This window comes from Bos javanicus, chromosome X (assembly GCF_032452875.1).
Source record: "Bos javanicus breed banteng chromosome X, ARS-OSU_banteng_1.0, whole genome shotgun sequence".
In the NCBI taxonomy this organism is placed as follows: Eukaryota; Metazoa; Chordata; class Mammalia; order Artiodactyla; family Bovidae; genus Bos; species Bos javanicus.
In genome coordinates, this window is record NC_083897.1 from 57,648,504 (window position 1) to 57,672,391 (window position 23,888).

The 23,888-nt window shown below is 37.9% G+C and overlaps 1 protein-coding gene across 6 annotated transcripts in view; it reads right to left on the bottom strand.

Moving 5' to 3' along the window:
* The window catches only part of NUP62CL (nucleoporin 62 C-terminal like), a 101,955-nt gene that overhangs the window by 68,902 nt on the left and 9,165 nt on the right, over nt 1-23,888 (bottom strand). Inside the window, exon 2 of one of the 6 annotated variants that reach the window (XM_061409364.1) lies at nt 20,693-20,775. The exons of the other annotated variants lie outside the window; for them this stretch is intronic. The gene's annotated coding sequence lies outside the window, so the exon portion shown is untranslated. The remainder of the gene's footprint in view (nt 1-20,692; nt 20,776-23,888) is intronic. 6 annotated transcript variants of the gene reach the window in all.

Sequence of the window (23,888 nt, forward strand, 5' to 3'; positions counted from 1 at the left end):
AGATGCCATGATCTTCGTTTTCTGAATGTTGAGCTTTAAGCCAACTTTTTCACTCTCCTCTTTCACTTTCATCAAGAGGCTTTTTAGTTCCTCTTCACTTTCTGCCATAAGGGTGGTGTCATCTGCATATCTGAAGTTATTGATATTTCTCCTGGCAATCTTGATTCCAGCTTGTGTTTCTTCCAGCCCAGCATTTCTCATGATGTACTCTGCATATGAGTTAAATAAGCAAGGTGACAATATACAGCCTTAATGTACTCCTTTTCCTATTTGGAACCATTCTGTTGTTCCATGTCCAGTTCTAACTGTTGCTTCCTGACCTGCATATAGGTTTCACAAGAGGCAGGTCAGGTGGTCTGGTTCCCATCTCTTGAAGAATTTTCCATTGTTTATTGTGATCCACACAGTCAAAGGCTTTGGCATAGTCAATAAAGCAGAAATAGATGTTTTTCTGGAACTCTCTTGCTTTTTCGATTATCTAGCAGATGTTGGCAATTTGATCTCTGGTTGCTCTGCCTTTTCTAAAACCAGCTTGAACATCAGGAAGTTCATGGTTCACATATTGCTGAAGCCTGGCTTGGAGAATTTTGAGCATTACTTTACTAGCATGTGAGATGAGTGCAATTGTGCTGTAGTTTGAGCATTCTTTGGCATTGCCTTTCTTTGGGATTGAAATGAAAACTGACCTTTTCCAGTCCTGTGGCCCCTGCTGAGTTTTCCAAATTTGCTGGCATATTGAGTGCAGCACTTTCACAGCATCATCTTTCAGGATTTGAAATAGCTCAACTGGAATTCCATCACCTCCACTAGCTTTGTTCGTAGTGATGCTTTCTAAGGCCCACTTGACTTCACATTCCAGGATGCCTGGCTCTAGGTGAGTGATCATACCTTCATGATTATCTTGGTCATGAAGATATTTTTTGTACAGTTCTTCTGTGTATTCCTGCCACCTCTTCTTAGTATCTTCTGCTTCTGTTTGGTCCATACCATCTCTTTCCTTTATCGAGCCCATCTTTGCATGAAATGTTCCCTTGGGATCTCTAATTTCCTTGAAGAGATCTCTAGTCTTTCCCATTCTGTTGTTTTCCTCTATTTCTTTGCATTGATAGCTGAGGAAGGCTTTCTTATCTCTTGCTATTCTTTGGAACTCTGCATTCAGGTGCTTATATCTTTCCTTTTCTCCTTTGCTTTTTGCTTCTCTTCTTTTTACAGCTATTTGTAAGGCCTCCCCAGAGAGCCATTTTGCTTTTTGCATTTCTTTTCCATGGGGATGGTCTTAATCTCTGTCTCCTGTACTATAGCATAGCTCCTGTCAATTTTTTTTAATTGAAGGATAATTGCTTTATAGAATTTTGTTGTTTTCTATCAAACCTAAACATGACTCAGACATGGGAATATATATATATCCCCTCCCTTTTGAACCTCCCTCCCATCTCCCTCCCCATCCCACCCCTGTAGGTGATACAGAGCCCCTGCTTGAGTTTCCTGAGCCATACAGCAAATTCCTGTTGGCTATCTATTTTACATATGGTAATGTAAGTTTCCATGTTAGTCTTTCCATACATCTCACCCTCTCCTCCCCTCTCCCCATGTCCATAAGTCTATTCTCTATGTCTGTTTCTCCACTGCTGCCCTGTAAATAAATTCTTCTGTACCATTTTCTAGATTCTGTATATATGGGTTAGAATATGATATTTATCTCTTTCTGACTCACTTTACTCTGTATAATAGGCTCTAGGTTGATCCACCTTATCAGAGCTGCCTCAAATGTGTTCCTTTTTATACTTATTAATATTCCATCATGTATACGTACCACAGCTTCTTTATCCATTCATATGTCGATGGATGTCTAGGTTGCTTCCATGTTCTAGCTACTGTAAATAGTGCTGCAATGAACAGTAGAATACATGTGTCTTTTTTAACCCTGGTTTCCTCAGGATATATACCTATGAGTGGGAATGCTGGTCATACGGTGGTTTTATTCCTTGTTTTTAAAGGAATTTCAAAAAAATAAAAAATAAAAAAATAAAGGAATCTCAAAAAAATAAAAAATAAAAAAAATAAAGGAATCATAGTGGCTGTATCAATTTACATTCCCACCAATTCCCACCAACAGCGCGAGAGCGTTCCCTTTTCTCCACACCCTCTCCAGCATTTATTGTTTGTAGACTTTTTGATGGTGGCCATTCTGACCTGTGTGAGGTGATATCTCATTGTGGTTTTGATTTGCATTTCTTTAATCATGAGTGATGTTGAGCATCTTTTCATGTGTTTGTTAACCATCTGTATGTCTGCTTTGGAGAAATGTCTGTTTAGGTCTTTTCCCCACTGTTTGGTTGGGTTGTTTGTTTTTCTGGCATTGAGTTGTATGAGCTGCTTGTATATTTTGGAAATGAATCCTTTGTCAGTTGTTTCATTTGCTATTATTTTCTCCCATTCTGAGGGTTGTCTTTTCACCTTGCTTATAGTTTCCTTTGCTGTGCAAAAGCTTTTAAGTTTAATCAGGTCCCACTTGTTTACTTTTGTTTTTATTTCCATTACTCTAGGAGGTGGGTCAGAGAGGATCTTGCTTTGATTTATGTCATCGAGTGCTCTGCCTATGTTTTCCTCTAAGGGTTGTTTACAGTTTCTGGTCTTACATTTAGGTTTTTAATCCATTTTGAATTTATCTTTGTGTATGGTGTTAGGAAGTGTTCTAATTTCATTCTTTTACGTGTAGCTGTCCACTTTTCCCAGCACCATTTATTGAAGAGGCTCTTTGCCCTGTTGTATATTCTTTCCTCCTTTGTCAAAAATAAGGTACACATAGGTGCATGGGTTTATTTCTGGGCTTTCTATCTTGTTCCACTGGTCTGTGTTTCTGTTTTTGTGCCATCACCATACTGTCTTGATGACTGTTACTTTGTAGTATAATCTGAAGTCAGGAAGGTTGATTCCGCCAGCTCTATTCTTCTTTCTCAAGACTGCTTTGGCTATTCGGGGTCTTTTGTGTTTCCATATGAATTGTGAAATTTTTTGTTCTAGTTCTGTGAAAAATGCCATTGGTAATTTGATAGGGATCATACTGAATTTGTAGATTGCTTTTGGTAGTATAGTCATTTTCACAATATTGATTCTTCCTACGTAGGAACATGTAATATCTCTCCATCTGTTTATGTTGTCTTTGATTTCTTCCACTAGTGTCTTATAATTTTCTGTGTATAGATCTTTTGTCTCCTTAGGTAAGTTTATTCCTGGATATTTAATTCTTTTTGTTGCAATGGTGAATGGGATTGATGCCTTAATTTCTCTTTCTGATTTTTCATTGTTTGTATATAGAAATGCAAGTGATTTCTGGGTACTGATTTTGTATCCTGCAACTTTGCTAAATTCACTGATTAGCTCTAGTCATTTTCTGATACTGTCTTTAGGGTTTTCTAGGTACAATACCATGTCATGTGCAAACAGTGAGAGTTTTACTTCTTCTTTTCCAGTCTGGATTCCTTTTATTTCTTTTTCTTTTCTAACTGCTATAGCTAGGACTTCCAGAACTATGCTGAATAATAGTGGCAAAAGTGGATATCCTTGTCTTGTTCCTGATCTCAGGGGGAATGCTTTCAGTTTTTCACCATTGAGAATAATGTTTGCTGTAGGCTTATCATATGTACCCTTTACTATGTTTAAGTAGGTTCCTTCTATGCCCATTTTTTGAAGAGTTTTAATCATAAATGGGTGCTGAATTTTGTCAAAGGCTTTTTCTGCATCTATTGAGATGATCATATGATTTTTATCTTTCAATTTGTTAATATGGTATATCATGTTGATTGGTTTGCATATATTGAAGAATCCTTGCAGACCTGGAATAAACCCAACTTGATCATGGTGTATGAGCTTTTTGACATGTAACTGAATTCTGTTTGCTAAAATTTTGTTGACGATTTTTGCATCTATGGTCATCAGTGATACTGGCCTGTAGTTTTCTTTTTTTGTGTTGTCTTTGTCTGGTTTTGGTATCAGGGTGATGGTGGCCTCATAGAACGAGTTTGGAAATGTTCCTTCCTCTGCAATTGTTTGAAAGAGGTTTAGAAGGATAGGCATTAGCTCTTCTCTAAACGTTTGATAGAATTCTCCTGTGAAGCCATCTGGTCCTGGGCTTTTGTTTTTGGTGAGATTTTTAATCACAGCTTCAATTTCAGTGCTTGTAATTGGGTTGTTCATAATTTCTATTTCTTCCTGGTTCAGTCTTGGAAAATTGAACTTTTCGAAGAATCTGTCCATTTCTTCCAGGTTATCCATTTTATTGCCATATAGTTGTTCATAACAGTCTCCTATAATCCTTTGTATTTCTGCATTGTCTGGTGTAACCTCTCCTTTTTCATTTCTAAGTTTGTTGATTTGATTCTTCTCTTTTTTCCTGATGAGTCTGCCTAAAGGCTTGTCAATTTCGTTTATCTTCTCATAGAACCAGATTTTAGTTTGATTAATCTTTAATATTGTTTCTTTTATTTCTTTTTCACTTATTTATGCTTGGATCTTTATTTCTTTCCTTCTACTATTTTTTTTGTTGTTGTTGTTGTTATTTTTCCAGTTGTTTTAGGTGTAAAGTTAGCTTGTCTATTTGATGTTTTCCTTGTTTCTTGAGGTAGGATTGTATTGCTATAAACTTCCCTCTTAAAACTGCTTGCACTGTATCCCATAGGTTTTGAGTTGTCATGTTTTCATTGTCATTTGTTTCTAGAAATTTTTTTATTTCCCTTTTGATTTCTTCAGTAACCTGTTGGTTATTTAGAAACGTGTTGTTTAATCTCCATGTGTTTGTGTTTCTTACACTTTTTTCCTTGTAATTGATATCTAGTCTCATAGTGTTGTGGTCGGAGAAAATGCTTAATATGATTTCAGTTTTGTTAAATTTACTGAGGTTTGATTTGTGATCCAAGATGTGGTCTATCCTACAGAATGATCCATGTGCACTTGAGAAGGTGTATTCTTCTGCATTTGGATGGAATGTCCTAAAGATATCAATGAGATCCACTTCATCTAATGTATCATTTAAGACTTGTATTTCCTTATTAATTTTCTGTTTTGATGCTCTGTCCATTGGTGTGAGTGGGGTGTTAAAGTCTCCTACTATTATTGTGTTACTCTCAATTTCTCCTTTTATGTCTGTTAGTGTTTGTCTTATGTATTGTGGTGCTCCTATGTTGGGTGCATAGATATTTACAATTGTTATGTCTTCCTCTTGGATTGATCCCTTGATCATTATGTAGTGTCCTTTCTTATCTCTTGTAATCTTTATTTTAAGGTCTATTTTGTCTGATATGAGGATTGCTACTCCAGCTTTCTTTTGCTTCCAGTTGGCACGGAATATACTTTTCCATTTTCTCACTTTCAGTCTATATGTGTCTTTAGGTCTGAAGTGGGTTTCTTGTAGACAGCATATATATGGGTCTTTTGGTTGGAGCATTTAATCTGTTTACATTTAAAGTAATTATTGATATATATGTTCCTATTGCCATTTTCTTAATTGTTGGGGTTGATTTTGAAGATCTTTTTTCTTCTCTTGTATTTCTTGACTAAGTTCCTTTAACATTTGTTGTAAAGCTTATTTGGTGGTACTGAATTCTCTTAACTTTTCCTTGTCTGAAAAGCTTTTTATTTCTCCATCAATTTTGAATGAGATCCTTACAGGATACAGTAATCTTGGTTGTAGATTTTTCCCTCTCAGTACTTTAAATATATCCTGCCATTCCCTTCTGGCCTGCAGAGTTTCTGCTGAAAGATCAGCTGTTACGTGTATGAGGTTTCCCTTGTATGTTACTTGTTCCTTCTCCCTTGCTGCTTTTAATATTCTTTCTTTGTGTTTAGTCTTTGTTAGTTTGATTAATATGTGTCTTGGCGTGTTTCTCCTTGGGTTTATCCTGTATGGAACTCTTTGTGCCTCTTGGACTTGATTGACTATTTCCTTTTCCATGTTGGGGAAATTTTCAACTATAATCTCTTCAAGAAATTTCTCATACCCTTTCTTTTTCTCTTCTTCTTCTGGGACCCCTATAATTCGAATGTTGGTGTGTTTGATATTGTCCCAGAGGTCTCTGAGACTATTCTCTGTTCTTTTCATTCTTGTTATTTTATTCTGCTCTTCAAAAGTTATTTCCACCATTTTATCTTACAGCTCACTGATTCATTCTTCTGCTTCAGATATTCTGCTATTGATTTCTTCTATAGTATTTTTAATTTCAGTAATTGTGTTGTTTTTCTCTGCAGGTTTATACCTTAATTCTCCTAGGTTTTTGTTATTTGATTCTCGCATTTTCTCCATTTTGCATTCAAGGTTTTTTTTATCATCTTTATTATCATTATTCTGAATTCTTTTTCAGGTAATTTGCCTATTTCCTCTTCATTTATTTGGACTTCTGTGTTTCTAGTTTGTTCCTTCATTTATGTATTATTTCTCTTGTTTGTATTCCCTTGTTTGTTTTTCATTATTTTTTTTAACTTATTGTGTTTGAGGTCTCCTTTTCCCAGACTTCAAGGTTGAATTCTTTCTTCCTTTTGGTTTCTGCCCTCCTAAGTTTGGTCCAGTGGTTTGTGTAAGCTGAGTTTTTGTTTGTTCATTTGTTTTTCCTCTGATGGGCAATGCTGAGTCAGGTGGTTATCCCGTCTGCTGATGATTTGGTTTGTATTTTTGTTTTGTTGTTGTTTAGATGAGGCGTCCTGCACAGAGTGCTACTGGTGGCTGGGTGATGTCAGGTCTTGTATTCCAGCGGTTTCCTCTGTGTTAGTTCTCACTATTTGATAACCTCCTAGGGTTAGTTTTCTGTAATCTAGGGTCTTGGAGTCAGTGCTCCCACTCCAAAGGCTCAGGGCTAGATCTTGTCAGGTATGAAGATTCCACGTGTGGTTTGTTATGGCATCAAGTAAGATTAAAACAAATATCCAAAACTGAGAAACCAAAGATGAACCCCAGACAAGTTACATTTACAAAATAAGGCAAATAACAATTAAAATAATGGAACATACACATATACATATACACCCATAAGCAAAGTCAAAAGAGACCAACAAAAATAAAGTACAAGAGATTGACATGGTGAACAAAAGAAATAAAAAATTATATTTACCAGTTAAGAACAAGACTAAAGCACAAACTGGAAAACAAAACTAAAGCAAGGTGTCAACTGGGGAATAAAGCAATGAAAATAAAACTAACAAATATGTTGAGACTACAGGAAAGAAAGAAAAGAAAGAAAGAATAGATATGTAAAGTTAAATAGTGGTAGATAAAGAAGATTTATATATATTAAAGAGTAACTGTAAGGGGGAAAGAACAGTAGGAAAAGCAAACAAGGGAATAAATGCAGAAGAAATAATAATAGGTTTAAAAAATAAAAAATTAAAATTAAAAAAGAGAGGGGGGGAAAAAAAGTCCCCAGAACTGCAAAAGATAGAGGCAGAGGTTTATAACAACAATAAAAAATGTGACTGAGAAAAAAAAAAAAAACAGAAAAAAAAAGAAAGCTCAAAAGCTTAATTAGATTTCATACAGCCAATAAAATTGACAACTACAACGGGGGGGGGGGGGAGGGGAGGAAAAAAATCCAAAGGAATCAATAAAACAAGTCAAAACATAAGAATAATAAATATTTTTCTTGAGCCACTGCTGTCAGATTCCTTTCCCTTGCTGGGAGTCATAGTCCACTTCACCTCCCTAGGATGCCCTCTAACACTGTGCTGATCTCTGGACCTGCTGTTGGGGGGAGCTCAGATTCTGTTCTTGCCCTACTCCTCTGTGTTCTTGCCTCCAATGTCCACAGCTATCAGAACTAGTGTGTTTTCTTTTGTGGGAGCTCTCAATGACATTTTATGTATTCCATAGACACAGAGTCTGCCTAGTTGATCATGTGGATTTAATCTGTAGCTTATACAGCAAGAATACACAGAACAACTGTACAAAAAAGATCTTCATGACCCAGATAATCACGATGGTGTGATCACTCACCTAGAGCCAGACATCCTGGAATGTGAAGCCAAATGGGCCTTAGGAAGCATCACTATGAACAAAGCTAGTAGAGGTGATGGAATTCCAATTGAGCTATTTCAAATCCTAAAAGATGATGCTGTGAAAGTGCTACACTCAATATGCCAGCAAATTTGGAAAACTCAGCAGTGGCCACAAGCCTGCAAAAGGTCAGTTTTCATTGCAATCCCAAAGAAAGGCAATGCCAAAGAATGCTCAAACTACAGCACAATTGCACTCATCTCACATGCTAGTAAAGTGATACTTAAAATTCTCCAAGCCAGGCTTCAGCAATACGTGAACCATGAACTTCCAGATGTTCAAGCTGGTTTTAGAAAAGGCAGAGACATCAAATTGTCAAAATCTGCTGGATTACAGAAAATGCAAGAGAATTTCAGAAAAATGTCTACTTCTGCTTCATTGAGTATGCTAAAGCCTTTGACTGTGTAGATCACAATAAACTGCAGAAAATTCCTCAAGAGATGGGAATACCAGACCACCTGACCTGCCTCCTGAGAAATCTGTATGCAGGTCAGGAAGCAACAGTTAGAACTGGACATGGAACAACAGACTGGTTCCAAATAGGAAAAGGAGTACATCAAGGCTGTATATTGTCACCCTGCTTATTTAACTTCTATGCAGAGTACATCATGAGAAACGCTGGGCTGGAGGAAGCACAAGCTGGAATCAAGACTGCCAGGAGAAATATCAATATCCTCAGATATGCAGATGACACCACCCTTATGGCAGAAAGTGAAGAACTAAAGAGCTTCTTGATGAAAATGAAAGGGGAGAGTGAAAAAGTTGGCTTAAAATTCAACATTCAGAAAACTAAGATCATGGCATCCCGTCCCATCACTTCATGAGAAATAGATGGGGGAACAGTGGAAACAGTGGCTGACTTTATTTTTCTGGGCTCCAAAATCACTGCAGATGGTGACTGCAGCCATGAAATTAAAAGACGCTTACTCCTTGGAAGGAAAATTATGACCAACCTAGATAGCATATTAAAAAGCAGAGACAATACTTTGTCGACAAAGGTCCGTCCAGTCAAGGCTATGGTTTTTCCAGTGGTCATGAATGGATGTGAGAGTTGGACTATAAAGAAAACTGAGTGCCGAAGAAGTGATGCTTTTGAACTGTGGTGTTGAAGAAGACTCTTGAGAGTCCCTTGGACTGCAAGGAGATCCAACCAGTCCATCCTAAAGGATATCAGTCCTGGGTGTTCATTGGAAGGACTGATGTTGAAGCTGAAACTCCAATACTTTGGCCACCTGATGCAAAGAGCTGACTCATTTGAAAAGACCCTGATGCTGGGAAAGATTGAGGGCAGGAGAAGAAGGGGACAACAGAGGATAAGATGTCTGGATGCCATCACCAACTCAATGGACATGGTTTGGATGGACTCCGGGAGTTGGTGATGGACAGGGAGGCCTGGCGTGCTGCAGTTCGTGGGGTTGCAAAGAGTTGGACACGACTGAGTGACTGAACTGAACTGATACAGCTGGTGCGAGGGTGTTGGGTCTTCTTCCTTAGTCACACTGACACTGCGTTTCAATTGTGGTTTTATTTCCACCTCTGTATGTGGGTTGTCCACTGGTATTTGCTCCTGAGGCTTCCCTGGAGGACTTCAGTTTGTCTTTGTGCAGGCCAGGTGTGGAGGTGGTGCAGTTGCTTGGGTTGCAGGGGTTCTGGCAGGATCAGGTCCTCAGGGGAGTTGGTGGCTAGGGCAACAGGGAATATAGTGCTCTAGAAGGGTATGGCAACCAGTATTGGCCAATACACTACAGTATTCTTACCTGGAGAACTCCCCTCCCTGACAGAGAAGCCTGGCAGGCCACAGTCTGCTGCTGCTGCTTCTTCTATGTCGCTTCAGTCGTGTCCAACTCTGTGTGACCCCATAGACAGCAGCCCACAAGGCTCCACAGTCCCTGGGATTCTCCAGGCAAGAACACTGGAGTGAGTTGCCATTTCCTTCTCCAATGCATGAAAGTGAAAAGTGAAAGTGAAGTCGCTCAGTCATGTCCGACTCCTAGCAACCCCATGGACTGGAGCCCACCAGGCTCCTCTGTCCATGGGATTTTCCAGGCAAGAGTACTGGAGTGGGTTGCCATTGCCTTCTCCGAGGCCACAATCTACAGGGTCGCAAAGAGTCAAACACTACTGAAGCAACCCTACAGGTTGCATCAGGCATTTGATGGGCCAGCCTCTCTATTGTTCAACTGCCAGTGCTGGCCTGTTGTGGGAGAGAGGTGAAGCTCCCACTATGGTGATGGCTCCACCCCCATGTGTGACTCAGCAGTATCGCCTTGCTTCCATGGCTGCCTGGCTTTCCTCCAAAGGCATTTCCCAACACGATCTCCTCCCTCATATCCCCTCAATCCATCTCTCCACAGTCAACAGCAGCCCTCTCCCTAGGATTGCTCCACAATCCCTAAACTCCAGCTCCCAGCCACTGTGCCATCTGGGGTATGTATGGCTGCAGCAAGGACTGATTCTCCTTCCATTTAGGCTGCCACAGATCAGCTGTTTCACCCTCAACCTTAAATGTTTCTCCTCTGATTCAGACAGTTGCCCCAATGTGGGGATCGGACCCCTGCTCCAGTTCCCCCACCTGCCAAGGGCACATTTAGTCCTACTAACACTCCTGTTTTTCCCCCTAGTTCCTTCATCCTACCGAGTTTCGCATGGGTCTATATGTTCTTTTCTGCTGGTCAGGTACTCCTGTCCTCTCTCAGCTGGTGTTCTGCATGCACTTCTGTGTCTGAAGGTGTATTCCTGTTGTATCTGTGGAGAGAGATGTACTCCACTTCCACCTACACTTCCACCATGTTGTTCTCCCTTCCAAATTAAGTTTTAAATATGAACATTTTATAAGATTTTACTCTATTGGTTATTTCATCTCAATACAGAAGAAAAGACAACCAGATATTAATCCAGGAATACATGTACAGAGCTCCCTATCTGTTCATCCACAGATAAAGGTTCATCCACAGATAAAACCTTTAAATCTTTTAGTTTACCTTAAAGTACCTCATTTGGTCTACTTTAAGGTGAACTAAAAGATTTAAAGGTTTTAATGGGGAAGGAGTAGTTCAGAAATGTTTATTTTCAGTAGCAACAAAAGAACCTACACTCCTTCTATGAATCTGACAGATTTTATTAAAAATGTAATTTTTTGTTTTAGACACTGAATCATAAAGTCATACAAGAGGCATACCTCTAATAGAGTTTCTAGAAAACTTTAAATGTATTTCATGACCCATGAAAAAATGTGCTTCAGTATCTAAATTACCCATCCTAAGGAAGGTTATTTAACACTCAATTACAAGTTATTAGATAACTAACAGTATAGAGGAGAATTCCAGTGGGAATACTCCAGTTTTTGTCAGGCTATCAGGTATTACTGAAAGAAAGGGCTGGATCCAACTGAATTTACATAGAAAGACATTTTAAAAAATGCTCCCTTTAAAAATTCTGAGATGCAGGAGGAAAAAATGTATATCCAAGGTCATTACAATGATCAATAGACAAAGATCTCTCTAGAGAGAAACATTTAACAAGCAAGCGGTCTAATTTCAAGATGATATATGTTCAAAACCAGTGAATACTCTTCCTATGGCTCACATTAAATGAAAGGATACTACAGATCAGAATTCAATGTGCCTTGTGTCTCAAATCAGAAATGACTTCAATTTATAGGGCTATCTTGGGAATGAGTGACATAATTCCTAATAATTGACTTAGAAATGCCATACCATCCCTTTACCTTCTCTTCACACTCTGAATTGAAAAGTTTGTCTTTCAAAGATGATTACCTTTGTAGCCACTAAAAGAATCATATTCCTCTTCTTACCCCATGGAAAATCAAGTTCCTACTGGGATAGAAGTTGAGGCAACTGGTACTCCAAAGCTGAATCCTGTATTCTGCCTATCTGGAGTTGTGTTACTGAATGAAAACAGGTTGGCAGAAGATGAAACTGTTTGGAATGGAGTCCGCAAGTTAAATCTTACTATACCAGGAGTAGAGAAAGCAAACCCTGTAGCTGAAGTGGTTGTCTTTGCAGAGCCAGAAGTGAACCAACCTGTAGGGGTACCAGTTCCTCCAAAAATAAGCCAGCACCTGACTCCAAACCCTAAATGAGAGTAAGAGAGGAGTGGAAAAAGAGAAATTCTAGAGATCTCAAGGAGACTTTGGGATCCACACTGGAATCAACTCTCTTCTACTCCAAACTCCATGAAGTATCAGTTTAAATGCACTTGCTAAAAGACATTTTAAAAATACTAACCAGAGTTTTTAAAGAAAGAAAGACAAATTTCCAGGTGCCAGACAGGGAATTCATATCTATGAGCAGAAGCTGAAGCTGCTTAATCCAAGGGGGTGACCTGAATGAATATGTGCCCTAAAAGCTGGAATTATGCTAGACTGAGGGTAAATCTGAGGCCACAGTGTAAGGTCACAGGCTCCTCAATCAATAGAGCCCTAGTGAAGCTTAAATCTGGGAAATCCGTATAGGAGGATGGAAAAGACAATGGAGACACATAGGAACCCCAAGCTGATACAGAAGATATACACAGACGGCCTGAATTCAATTTACCTTTGTGGTGTGGAAACTTCAAACTAAGATGTTAGCATAAACACTAGTTAGGAGCTGATGAAACTTTCAGGGCCCAAGCAGGTTGTGCACGACATCACTTATCAGAGGTATCTCTATGTTTCTAATTCCATAATCCAAAAAGCCCTGAGAAAATTAACTCAAAGACAAAGACTATCCTTAACAAAATTCTAGCAATCAGAATCCAACAGCACATTAAAAAGATCATACATCATGACCAAGTGGGCTTTATCCCAGGGATGCAAGGATTCTTCAATATCTGCAAATCAATCAATGTAATACACCACATTAACAAATTGAAAAATAAAAGCCATATGAGTATCTCAATAGATGCAGACAAAGCCTTTGACAAAGTTTAACATCCATTTATGATAAAAACACTCCAGAAAACAGGAATAGAAGGAACATGCCTCAACATAATAAAAGCTATATATGACAAACCCACAACAAACATTATCCTCAATGGTGAAAAATTGAAAGCATTTCCCCTAAAGTCAGGAACAAGACAAGGGTGCCCACTCTCACCACTACTATCCAACATAGTTTTGGAAGTTTTGGCCACAGCAATCAGAGAAGAAAAAGAAATAAAAGGAATCTAAATTGGAAAAGAAAAAACTCTGTTTACAGATGACATGATCCTCTACATAGAAAACCCTAAAGACTCCACCAGAAAATTACTAGAGCTAATCAATGAATATAGTAAAGTTGCAGGATATAAAGTTAACACACAGCAATCCCTTGCATTCCTATACACTAATAATGAGAAAATAGAAAGAGAAATTAAGGAAACAATTCCATTCACCATTGCAACGAAAAGAATAAAATACTTACGAATATATCTACCTAAAGAAACTAAAGACCTATATATAGAAAACTATAAAACACTGGTGAAAGAAATCAAAGAGGACACTAATAGATGGAGAAATATACCCTGTTCATGGATCAGAAAAATCAACATAGTGAAAATGAGTATAGTACCCAAAGCAATCTATAGATTCAATGCAATCCCTATCAAGCTACCAACGGTATTTTTCACAGAGCTAGAACAAATGATTTCACAATTTGTATGGAAATACAAAAAGCCTCAAATAGCCAAAGCAATCTTGAGAAAGAAGAATGGAACTAGAGGAATCAACCTGCCTGACTTCAGACTATACTACAAAGCCACAGTCATCAAGACAGTATGGTACTGGCACAAAGACAGAAATATAGATCAATGGAACAAAATAGAAAGCCCAGAGATAAATCCACGCACCTATGGCCACCTTATCTTTGACAAAGGAGGCAAGAATATACAATGGAGAGAAAACAATCTCTTTAACAAGTGATGCTGGGAAAACTGGTCAACCACTTGTAAAAGAATGAAATTAGAACACTTTCTAACACCATACACAAAAATAAACTCAAAATGGATTAAAGATCTAAATGTAAGACCAGAAACTATAAAACTCTTAGAGGAGAACATAAGCAAAACATTCTCTGACATACATCACAGCAGGATCCTCTATGACCCATCTCCCAGAATATTGGAAATAAAAGCAAAAATAAACAAATGGGACCTAATTAAACTTCAAAGCTTCTCCACAGCAAAGGAAACTATAAGCAAGGTGAAAAGACAGCCTTCAGAATGGGAGAAAATAATAGCAAATGAAGCAACTGACAAACAACTAATCTCAAAAATATACAAGCAACTCCTGCAGCTCAATTCCTGAAAAATAAACAACCCAATCAAAAAATGGGCCAAAGAACTAAATAGACATTTCTCCAGAGAAGACATACAGATGGCTAACAAACACATGAAAAGATGCTCAACATCACTCATTATCAGAGAAATGCAAATCAAAACCACAATGAGGCACCATTTCATGCCAGTCAGAATCGCTGCGATCCAAAAGTCTATAAGCAATAAATGCTGGAGAGGGTGTGGAGAAAAGGGAACCCTCTTACACTGTTGGTGGGAATGCAAACTAGTACAGCCACTATGGAGAACAGTGTGGAGACTCCTTAAAAAACTGGAAATAGAACTGCCTTATGACCCAGAAATCCCACTTCTGGGCATACATACCAAGGAAACCAGAACTGAAAGAGACACGTGTACCCCAATGTTAATCGCAGCACTGTTTATAATAGCCAGGACATGGAAGCAACCTAGATGTCCATCAGCAGATGAATGGATAAGGAAGCTGTAGTACATATACACAATGGAGTATTACTCAGCCATTAAAAAGAATACATCTGAATCAATTCTAATGAGGTGGATGAAACTGGAGCCGATTATACAGAGTGAAGTAAGCCAGAAAGAAAAACACCAATACAGTATACTAACACATATATATGGAATTTAGAAAGATGGTAATGATAACCCTGTATGTGAGACAGCAAAAGAGACACAGATGTATAGAACAGTCTTTTGGACTCTGTGGGAGAGGGCGAGGGTGGGATGATTTCAGAGAATGGCATTGAAACATGTATATTATCATATGTGAAACAAATTGCCAGTCCAGGTTCGATGCATCATACAGGATGCTTGGGGCTGGTGCACTGGGATGACCCAGAGGGATGGTATGGGGAGGGAGGTGGGAGAGGGGGTCAGGATGGGGAACACATGTACACTCGTGGCGGATTCATGTCAATGTATGGCAAAACCAATACAATATTGTAAAATAATTAGCCTCCAATTAAAATAAATAAATTTATATTAAAAAAGGACTATAAAACATCTAAGTAAGTAGTCTATAGACCTGAAAATTGAGGAAATTCTCATCTAAGGAATTAGAGATAATAGACCAATATGAATGGCATATTAAGATGTTTTATGTGTTCAAGGAGCTCAAGAAAGAAATAATATCCATAAAAACAAACAAGTGAATGTGAAAAAGGACCATGGAGATATCCAAGAAATAGTTACAGTATTAGCAATAAAATGGCTCAAAGAACAGGTTTAAATAGTAGACTAGACATAACTGAAGAGGAAAAATATATCATTAAAGAGGAAGAGAGAACAGAAGAAACCTGCCAGAACACAGGGCAGATAAAGTGATGGGAAAGAAGAGAGAGAGAAAGAGATAATGAGAATATAACAGAGAAGTTCAAATATATATCCAGAAAGAAATATCAGAAGGAAAATAACAGAATAGCAGAGACAATATTCAGAGTTAATAAATGAGTTTGCTAAAACTGAAGAAAAATGAGTGCTCACGTTTAGACCCACCAAGTGCAAGGAGGTAACCGCTCCCATCACCATACACACACACGCACACACACAGCCTTTACAATGAAACCCTAGAATATTAAGTATAGAAAAAAAATCCAAAAGTTACTAAAGAGAAAAAAACACTTACCTAATAAGGAGTAACAACCAGGTTGCCAGCAGGCTCTTCATTAGCAAACATAAATGTTAGAAGAAGATGAAATAATATCTCTAAATATCCTTTAAAATGTAAGGATAAAATCACTGTGTACTTATAACTTTATCTCAGTCAAGATTTATAAAATGGGTTGTGACTAACAATCAATTTTTACACAATAGCTCTGAAAGGCTATTCTAAGAAATTAGTATCAAAAATATTTCATCAAATTTAAGAGCCCCATTACTTTATGCACCAGTAAAAAGGAAAAAAATATACCAACCTGTCACAATTTCTTATCATTTACATTTTCCCACACTTTTTGAAAGAGCTTCTTTCAGTTTAGACACAAATTTTAATCAAATGTGCATATATTAAGAAAAATATTCAGAATCCAATTTTCAACTCAAATTTCTTGAGGTCTTCTGTGCCACCAGGAGCATTGTTGCTGCAGCAATTCTTAAAAGAACTCACAAGAGAACTAAAAGCCATTTTTTGCTGTGCTTTCAAGTAAGCTTTGCCAGTATGTAGACTAGCTTCCTTTTGTCTCCCACTTCAGCATAATCAATAACTAAACTTGATTAACCATCTTCTCCATTGACTCCCCACAACCACTGGTTTCTAGGAGTTTCAGGCGATTGCCTATTTTCTCTGGGATTTTCACTCAAGCCACCCATTATGCAGATTTTGATCCTAAATGTGCTGATATTACATGTGCATATGGAAACAACTATGACATTCACAACTGCCACCGAGCCAAAAGGGATTGTAAGATACTATCAATTATTAAGACTCATTTCTATTTCAGAGATGTTAAAATATGGAAAACTGTACCTCTTAAAATTGATTAAACACAGTATCTTGAGTAGTGTTAGTGTTACAAGTGAACACCTACCCAAGGGGAACTCTGAGGGACAAAATTTATCTAAATATGTTAATATGACATGCTTATTTTTATGTCATACACATCTTAAAACTTTTAAAATGTGAGCGCCAAAGGGTGATTTCAATGATGTAATAACTCAGTCCTGAAAGGCATAGAAAGAAAGGTATTCTGTACAGAATAAGGGCCCTTGCTGTATTTTCTCTTTTCTCTCTTGTTGGCCAGCATGTGGGATCTTAGTTCCCTGACCAGAGATCAAACGTTGCACTGAAAGTGTAGTCTTAACCACTAGACTGACAGGCAAGTCCTCATGGATTTAGTCTTCTATTCCCAAAGGTACTAATCTCCTGAGATTATAGGCATTATGTTATAAATTATAATATTACATTACCATGTTATATAATTATATATACATATTTATGATATGCAAGTATATGGTAATATTACAAATGCTGATAGAAAAACTACTGTTGTCAAACCATTGTTCTGATACTGTCATAGAAACTGATCCTTTCAGACTGGGTACTGTCATCAATGTGATACTGTAGGTCAAATTAAAACTTCTGGTAGCCACCAAAAGGTGGAATTTTTCTGTGCTCTTGCATTTCTGGACTTTCTTTTCATTTGGAAGTAATTTAAGAGTTATCTTATTAGAATTTCTCTATTTAATGTAGCATGTACATTCAAATTTTTTCTTCCTTAGGAATTTGAAAAATAAAATAAATGAAAATCACCTTTGGATTAAAAATGGCTGTCATTAAGAATTTGGAGTTAAAGATTATTTACTTTCCATCTCATTTAGATCATATATCTGTCACATCTTTGTACTTAAAAAATTTTTTTAATCTATTTTGCTTAACCAGTTTCTGACAAAAGTGTTTTAAGTCTCTCATTATTATTAGAGATTGTCAATTTCTCCTTATAATCCCATTGCTTTTGCTTTATATATTTCAAGAATGTTGTAAGGGCCACAGATTCATGGTCGATAGTCTCTTGGTAAATTCCCTTCTTTCATCAGTGTGAAGTATCTGTTTAATACTAAATTGCCTTAAACAGTATTTCATCTGACATTAATGTTGCTTCACCATTTTTCTTTTGGTTCAGCATATGCCTAGTGTATCTTTTCCCATCATTTTGTTTTCAATCTCTCTGAGTCATTTTCAGTGTGTTTTTTATAAATATCAAAGCTCAAAATTTTTAAATATAGTTTTGTTTTTGCTGTCATTTAATCGCTAAGTCATGTCCAACTCTTTTGCAATCCCATGGACTATAGTCCACCAGCCTCCTCTGTCCAGGGGATTTTCCAGGCAAGAATACTGGAGTGGGTTGCCATTTCCTTCTCCAGGGAATCTTTCCAACCCAGAGACTGAACCTGCATCTCCTACTTGGCAGATGGATTCTTTACCACTGAGGCACCTTGGAGACCCTAAAATATAGTCTAAGAATCTCATCCAAGGTGGAAATGTAAGCTGAGTTTCACATAAAAAGCTGTAGTTTTGCCAGCTTTACGCTTCTAGTCAGGCAGTGTGGATAAGGAGAGAGCTTTGAGGAGAAACAGAAGTTGGCTAGAGGAACTCAACATTGACAGAGACAGATATTCCTACTCTTAGCCACCCAGAGGGAGTACAGAGTTGTTTTCCATTTTTTAAATTAAAACATTGATATGCAGAGAAAAGCTGAAGTGTGATAAATTCTTTTTTGTTTAAAAGGATATAGAATACTCATTAACTTCAGGCTTTGTTAGAAGAACATAAACTTAAACATGTTAAAGAATTCAAGAGAAACTCATACAAATATTAGAATATGTAACTTCCCAAGTATAGGAAAAATAAAGGAATACAGAAAATTTCATCAATCCAATTATGCAGAAAAAGATAAAAGATAATACAACATAGCAAATAGAATAGACAGAGACACTGAAATTTAATGAGCTGAGTTTAATTTATTCACATTTATATGACTACTGATACAACTTGACACTTATTTAGTCCACCCTATTTTGTCTTATTTATTTGCCACATTACAACGTGGCTTGAATTATAGAACCGTGAACTTCCAGATGTTCAAGCTGGTTTTAGAAAAGGCAGAGCAACCAGAGATCAAATTGCTAACATCCGCTGGATCATCGAAAAAGCAAGAGAGTTTCAGAAAAATATCTATTTCTGCTTTATTGACTATGCTAAAGCCTTTGACTGTGTGGATCACAATAAACTGTGGAAAATTCTGAAAGAGATGGGAATACCAGACCACCTGACCTGCCTCTTGTGAAACCTATATGCAGGTCAGGAAGCAACAGTTAGAACTGGACATGGAACAACAGAATGGTTCCAAATAGGAAAAGGAGTATGTCAAGGCTGTATATTGTCACCTTGCTTATTCAACTTATATGCAGAGTACATCATGAGAAACACTGGGCTGGAAGAACCACAAGCTGGAATCAAGATTGCCAGGAGAAATATCAATAACCTCAGATATGCAGATGACACTACCCTGATGGCAGAAAGTGAAGAGGAATTAAAAAGCCTCTTGATGAGAGTGAAAGAGGAGAGTGAAAAAGTTGGCTTAAAGCTCAACATTCAGAAAACGAAGATCACGGCATCTGGTCCCATCACTTCATGGGAAATAGATGGGGAAACAGTGGAAACAGTGTCAGACTTTATTTTTTGGGCTCCAAAATCACTGCAGATGATGACTGCAGCCATGAAATTAAAAGACGCTTACTCCTTGGAAGAAAAGTTATGACCAACCTAGATAGCATATTAAAAAGCAAAGACATTACTTTGCCAACAAAGGTCCGTCTAGTCAAGGCTATGGTTTTTCCAGTGGTCATGTATGGATGTGAGAGTTGGACTGTGAAGAAAGCTGAGTGCTGAAGAATTGATGCTTTTGAACAGTGGTGTTGGAGAAGACTCTTGAGAGTCCCTTGGACTGCAAGGAGATCCAACCAGTCCATTCTGAAGGAGATCAGCCCTAGGATTTCTTGGAAGGAATGATGCTAAAGCTGAACCTCCAGTACTTTGGCCACCTCATGTGAAGAGTTGACTCATTGGAAAAGACTGATGCTGGGAGGGATTGGGGGCAAGAGGAGAAGGGGACGACAGAGGATGAGATGGCTGGATGGCATCACTGACTCGATGGACGTGAGTCTCAGTTAACTCCGGGAGTTGGTGATAGACAGGGAGGCCTGGCGTGCTGTGATTCATGGGGTCACAAAGAGTTGGGTATGACTGAGCGACTGAACTGAACTGATTATCTTTTATCTTTTTCTGCATAATTGGATTGATGAAATTTTCTGTATTCCTTCATTTTCCCCATACTTTGGAAAAGTTACATATTCTAAGTATATTTATTTGTATGAGTTTCTCTTGAATTCTTTATTTTAACATGTTTAAATTTATGTTCTTCTAACAAAACCTGAAATCAATGAGTATTCTATATCATTTTTAACAAAAAAGATCTTAGCACACTTCAGCTTCTCTCTGCATATCAATGCTTTAATAAAAAAAAATGGAAAACAAGTCTGTACTCCCTTTATGTGGCTATGAGTGGGCTATGAGTCTTTTTCAGTGTTGAGTTCCTCTAGCCAACTTCTATTCCTCTTCAAAGCTCTCTCCTTATCCACACTGTCTGAGTAGGAGCCTAAAGTTCATAAAACTACAGCTTTTTATGTTGAACTCAGCTTACAGTTCCACCCTGGATGCCTTAATGCAAGCACACATGTTCAAATAAAGAAATGATAAGTGGTAAACGACTCAACTGAGTCCTTTACACACACCCCCGCCCCCCGCCACACACACACACACACTCTCATACATGCAAAGGACTTCTGCAGAAAAATCACTAGGCATACAGAAATCACCAGAGCTCCCTGGAAAGGCTCCTGGAAATGGGCAGATGATCCTTGTCTGGTAGTCCAATTAATTAATTAAATACCTGGATAGGAAGAAAACAATTCAATGAGTGTTACTGCCTATCGTAGGGCTTCTCTGGTGGCTCAGACAGTAAAGAATCTGCCTGCAATGCAGGAGACCCGGGTTTGATCCCTGGGTTGGGAAGATCCCCTGGAGAAGGGAACGGCAACCCACTCCAGTATTCTTGCCTGGAGTATTCCATGGAGAGGAGAAGCCTGGCAGGCTACAGTCCATGGGATTACAAAGAGTCAGACACAACTGAGTAACACTGCTTATCTGACCATGCTAGTCATTTAAATGCATTAGAATCTCAGTTTAATCACCTCTAAAATTCTGGCAATTCCACTAAGTAAGAAACCAAAATGTTTTCTTAAAAATAAGTTTACAAAGGGCCCTCCACATATATTGTCTTGTCTAATGTAAAGTGCTATACGGAAGTTTTCCAAAATATAATGCTGGGGTTCTCCTCACTATCAGTGAAGCATTAGTCAATCAGGGATATTTACTGAACACTCTCTGAGCTGGCCCAGAGAGTGAACATAAATTGCATTTCAAATTACAATTTAAAAATATTACTACATGACTATCTCATTTATCAGCATGCAAATTATCTTCTCTGTATACTATCAATCGTCATTTATAGATCCCGGGAGTCTTTTGGGTAGTAAGAAATCTGACTGAGGATCAGTAAATAATGGTAGGTCATTTCAGGATACACCATTTTTCTCTTAAGTTCTTGAATCTCTTATATAAAAGGAAAATGACAAAATCACTTATTGAATCTAAAATTCCTCATCTTTGAATTACCTACAACAAACTATTTTGATCTCCATATTATAGCTGAAGAAACTGAGGCTCTAAGATACTAAATCACTTTCCGAAGGTCAAACAAGTAGCAAGTGAAGGAATTGGACATAATACTTTCACTGTGATATTAGTTTAAGTAACACAGATTAGGAAGATAAATTTGATTCTCAAAGGGCAGATTCAAAGTAAGTTCAAGTCTGGGTACCTATTATAAGCCATTTCAGCATAAATGTTTACAGGCGTCTGTCTCACAAAGTACAAATGATTTGGGGGGATCACTCATGCCATTATTTCCCTACATTACTTTGAGAAATGACTGTCAAGACATGACTAGTATAAAAGTTCAGCCCTGTAACTGATTTAAAAACTTCCCCACCTTCTTGGAAGCAAATCTTTGGAGACAGTATTCTCCCTAAAATGCCTAGTTACTTGATAACCATTAAGTGTCATGAATTCACTTCACCTTCTCAAGAACATCATGACTAAACGATCTGGTCTGAAAATTCATGCAATGTGATTAGTCATATTATAAAACCATTCCTATAAATAGTCACTTCTGATGATACATACAGTTCCTTAACATATCATTAATTATCAAACTAAGGAGAAACGCAGAGAAGCAAAGGAAAAGTACAAAATCACTGAAGAAACCTCTTGTTCCACCAAGAAAAGCCTTACAGAAATGGAACTAAAGAAGAAACTAGGAAAATTGAAGCCTCAAAGTACAGCAGGGTCCTTATTTGCACTGACAGTCATTGATGCCAACTCTGGAAGTATAAACTGAGTTACCAATATTTTATCCTAAATGTTTGAGTCCCCAAAGAGAAATGGATAGGGAGAGGTGAGATCGGTACAGCCACTGTAAAGGAAATAGGAAGGGGTCAAACTTCTAATGGTGATCATTTGTACTTTATGCCAAACTAAAATATAGAGCTACTGAAAATGATTTCAGTTCATATTAAACATCTTAAGCAATGTAACACATTAATTATCATTCACATTAAGTGCTTTTCTCTTCCTTTTTACTTTAACTTGTCAAGGCCATAATGTCTGAATCTTATTTTAAGGGCTAGAAGTGAGTGAAAGCTGCTCAATCATGTCCAACTCTCTGCAACCCCATGGACTACACAGTCCATGGAATTCTCCAGGTCAGAATACTGGAGTGGTAGCCTTTCCCTTCTCCAGGAGATCTTCCCAACCCAGGGATCAAACCCAGGTCTCCCGCATTGCAGGCGGTTTCTTTACCAGCTGAGGCACAAGGGAAGCCCCCTTGAAGGGAAGGACTAGAAAGAGTTTTTCAAATCCCCAAATTAAGACCAAACTTTCCAAATATTACAAGTCTGACACCTCAGAAGACTGTAACTTTCCATAAAACAGGTCTTATTTTCAGCAAATGCCTTCAGCAGTTACAAAATTGGAAAAGACCAGAGATGGGATCAAAGGGGAGGGTGAGCAGAAGGACTCAAGAGAGGGGAAATTTGGGAGGAGCTGAGAAGGATGCAGGAGTGGGGAAGGGTGGGGGGATGGGGGTGGTACTCAAGAGAGGACGAGAGTGGAGAGTGGAGAAACCCAAAGAGAAGGCTGGGCTAAGTGGAAAGAAGGCAGAGGGATCCAAAAGGGCAGAGCTTGGGGGAGGCACTGGCAGAGTATGGGGCGGGGGCAGCAATGAAAGAACAGGGTTGGGGGAGAGGGGAGGAGAAAGGAAAGTAAATCACTGGAGAAAACTAGCCCAAGAAATGAAAGAGGAATGGTATTCTAATGCAAAATACAGCCTCAAAGGCCTACTCACTTTCAGAAGTATCCTCCCACAAAACCTTAGAGGGAAAAAAGCAAAAAGAACCAAAAAAAAAACTGGAGACTTCTGAAGTACAGTATTCATAAAAATCTTACACAAGCATTGTGTAAAGATTTCACAAGCATTATCTAAAGATTTCAAAAAATTTGATTTTACCAGGAAAAACAGATCTGGCTAATACAACTTAATTTGTTTATTTTTAAAATACATTTCACTTTTCTCAGGGCTTTACTCCACAAAAAACAAGTCATAGAGTATATGTCTCCAAAAAATAAGTGTAATTCTTATGTTTGTAACTTTTTATTGTGGCAAAATATACATAATATAAAATTTACCCTTTTAACCATTTTTAAGTATACAATTCAGTGGCATTAAGTATTAATACATTCACAACATTGCTCAACCATCACCACTACCTATTTAAGAACTTTTTTATCACTGCAAACAGAAACTTTGCACCAATTGAACAATAACTCCCTATTGCCCACTCCTCCAGCCCCTGGTAACCTCTATTTTACTTTCTGTCTCTATGA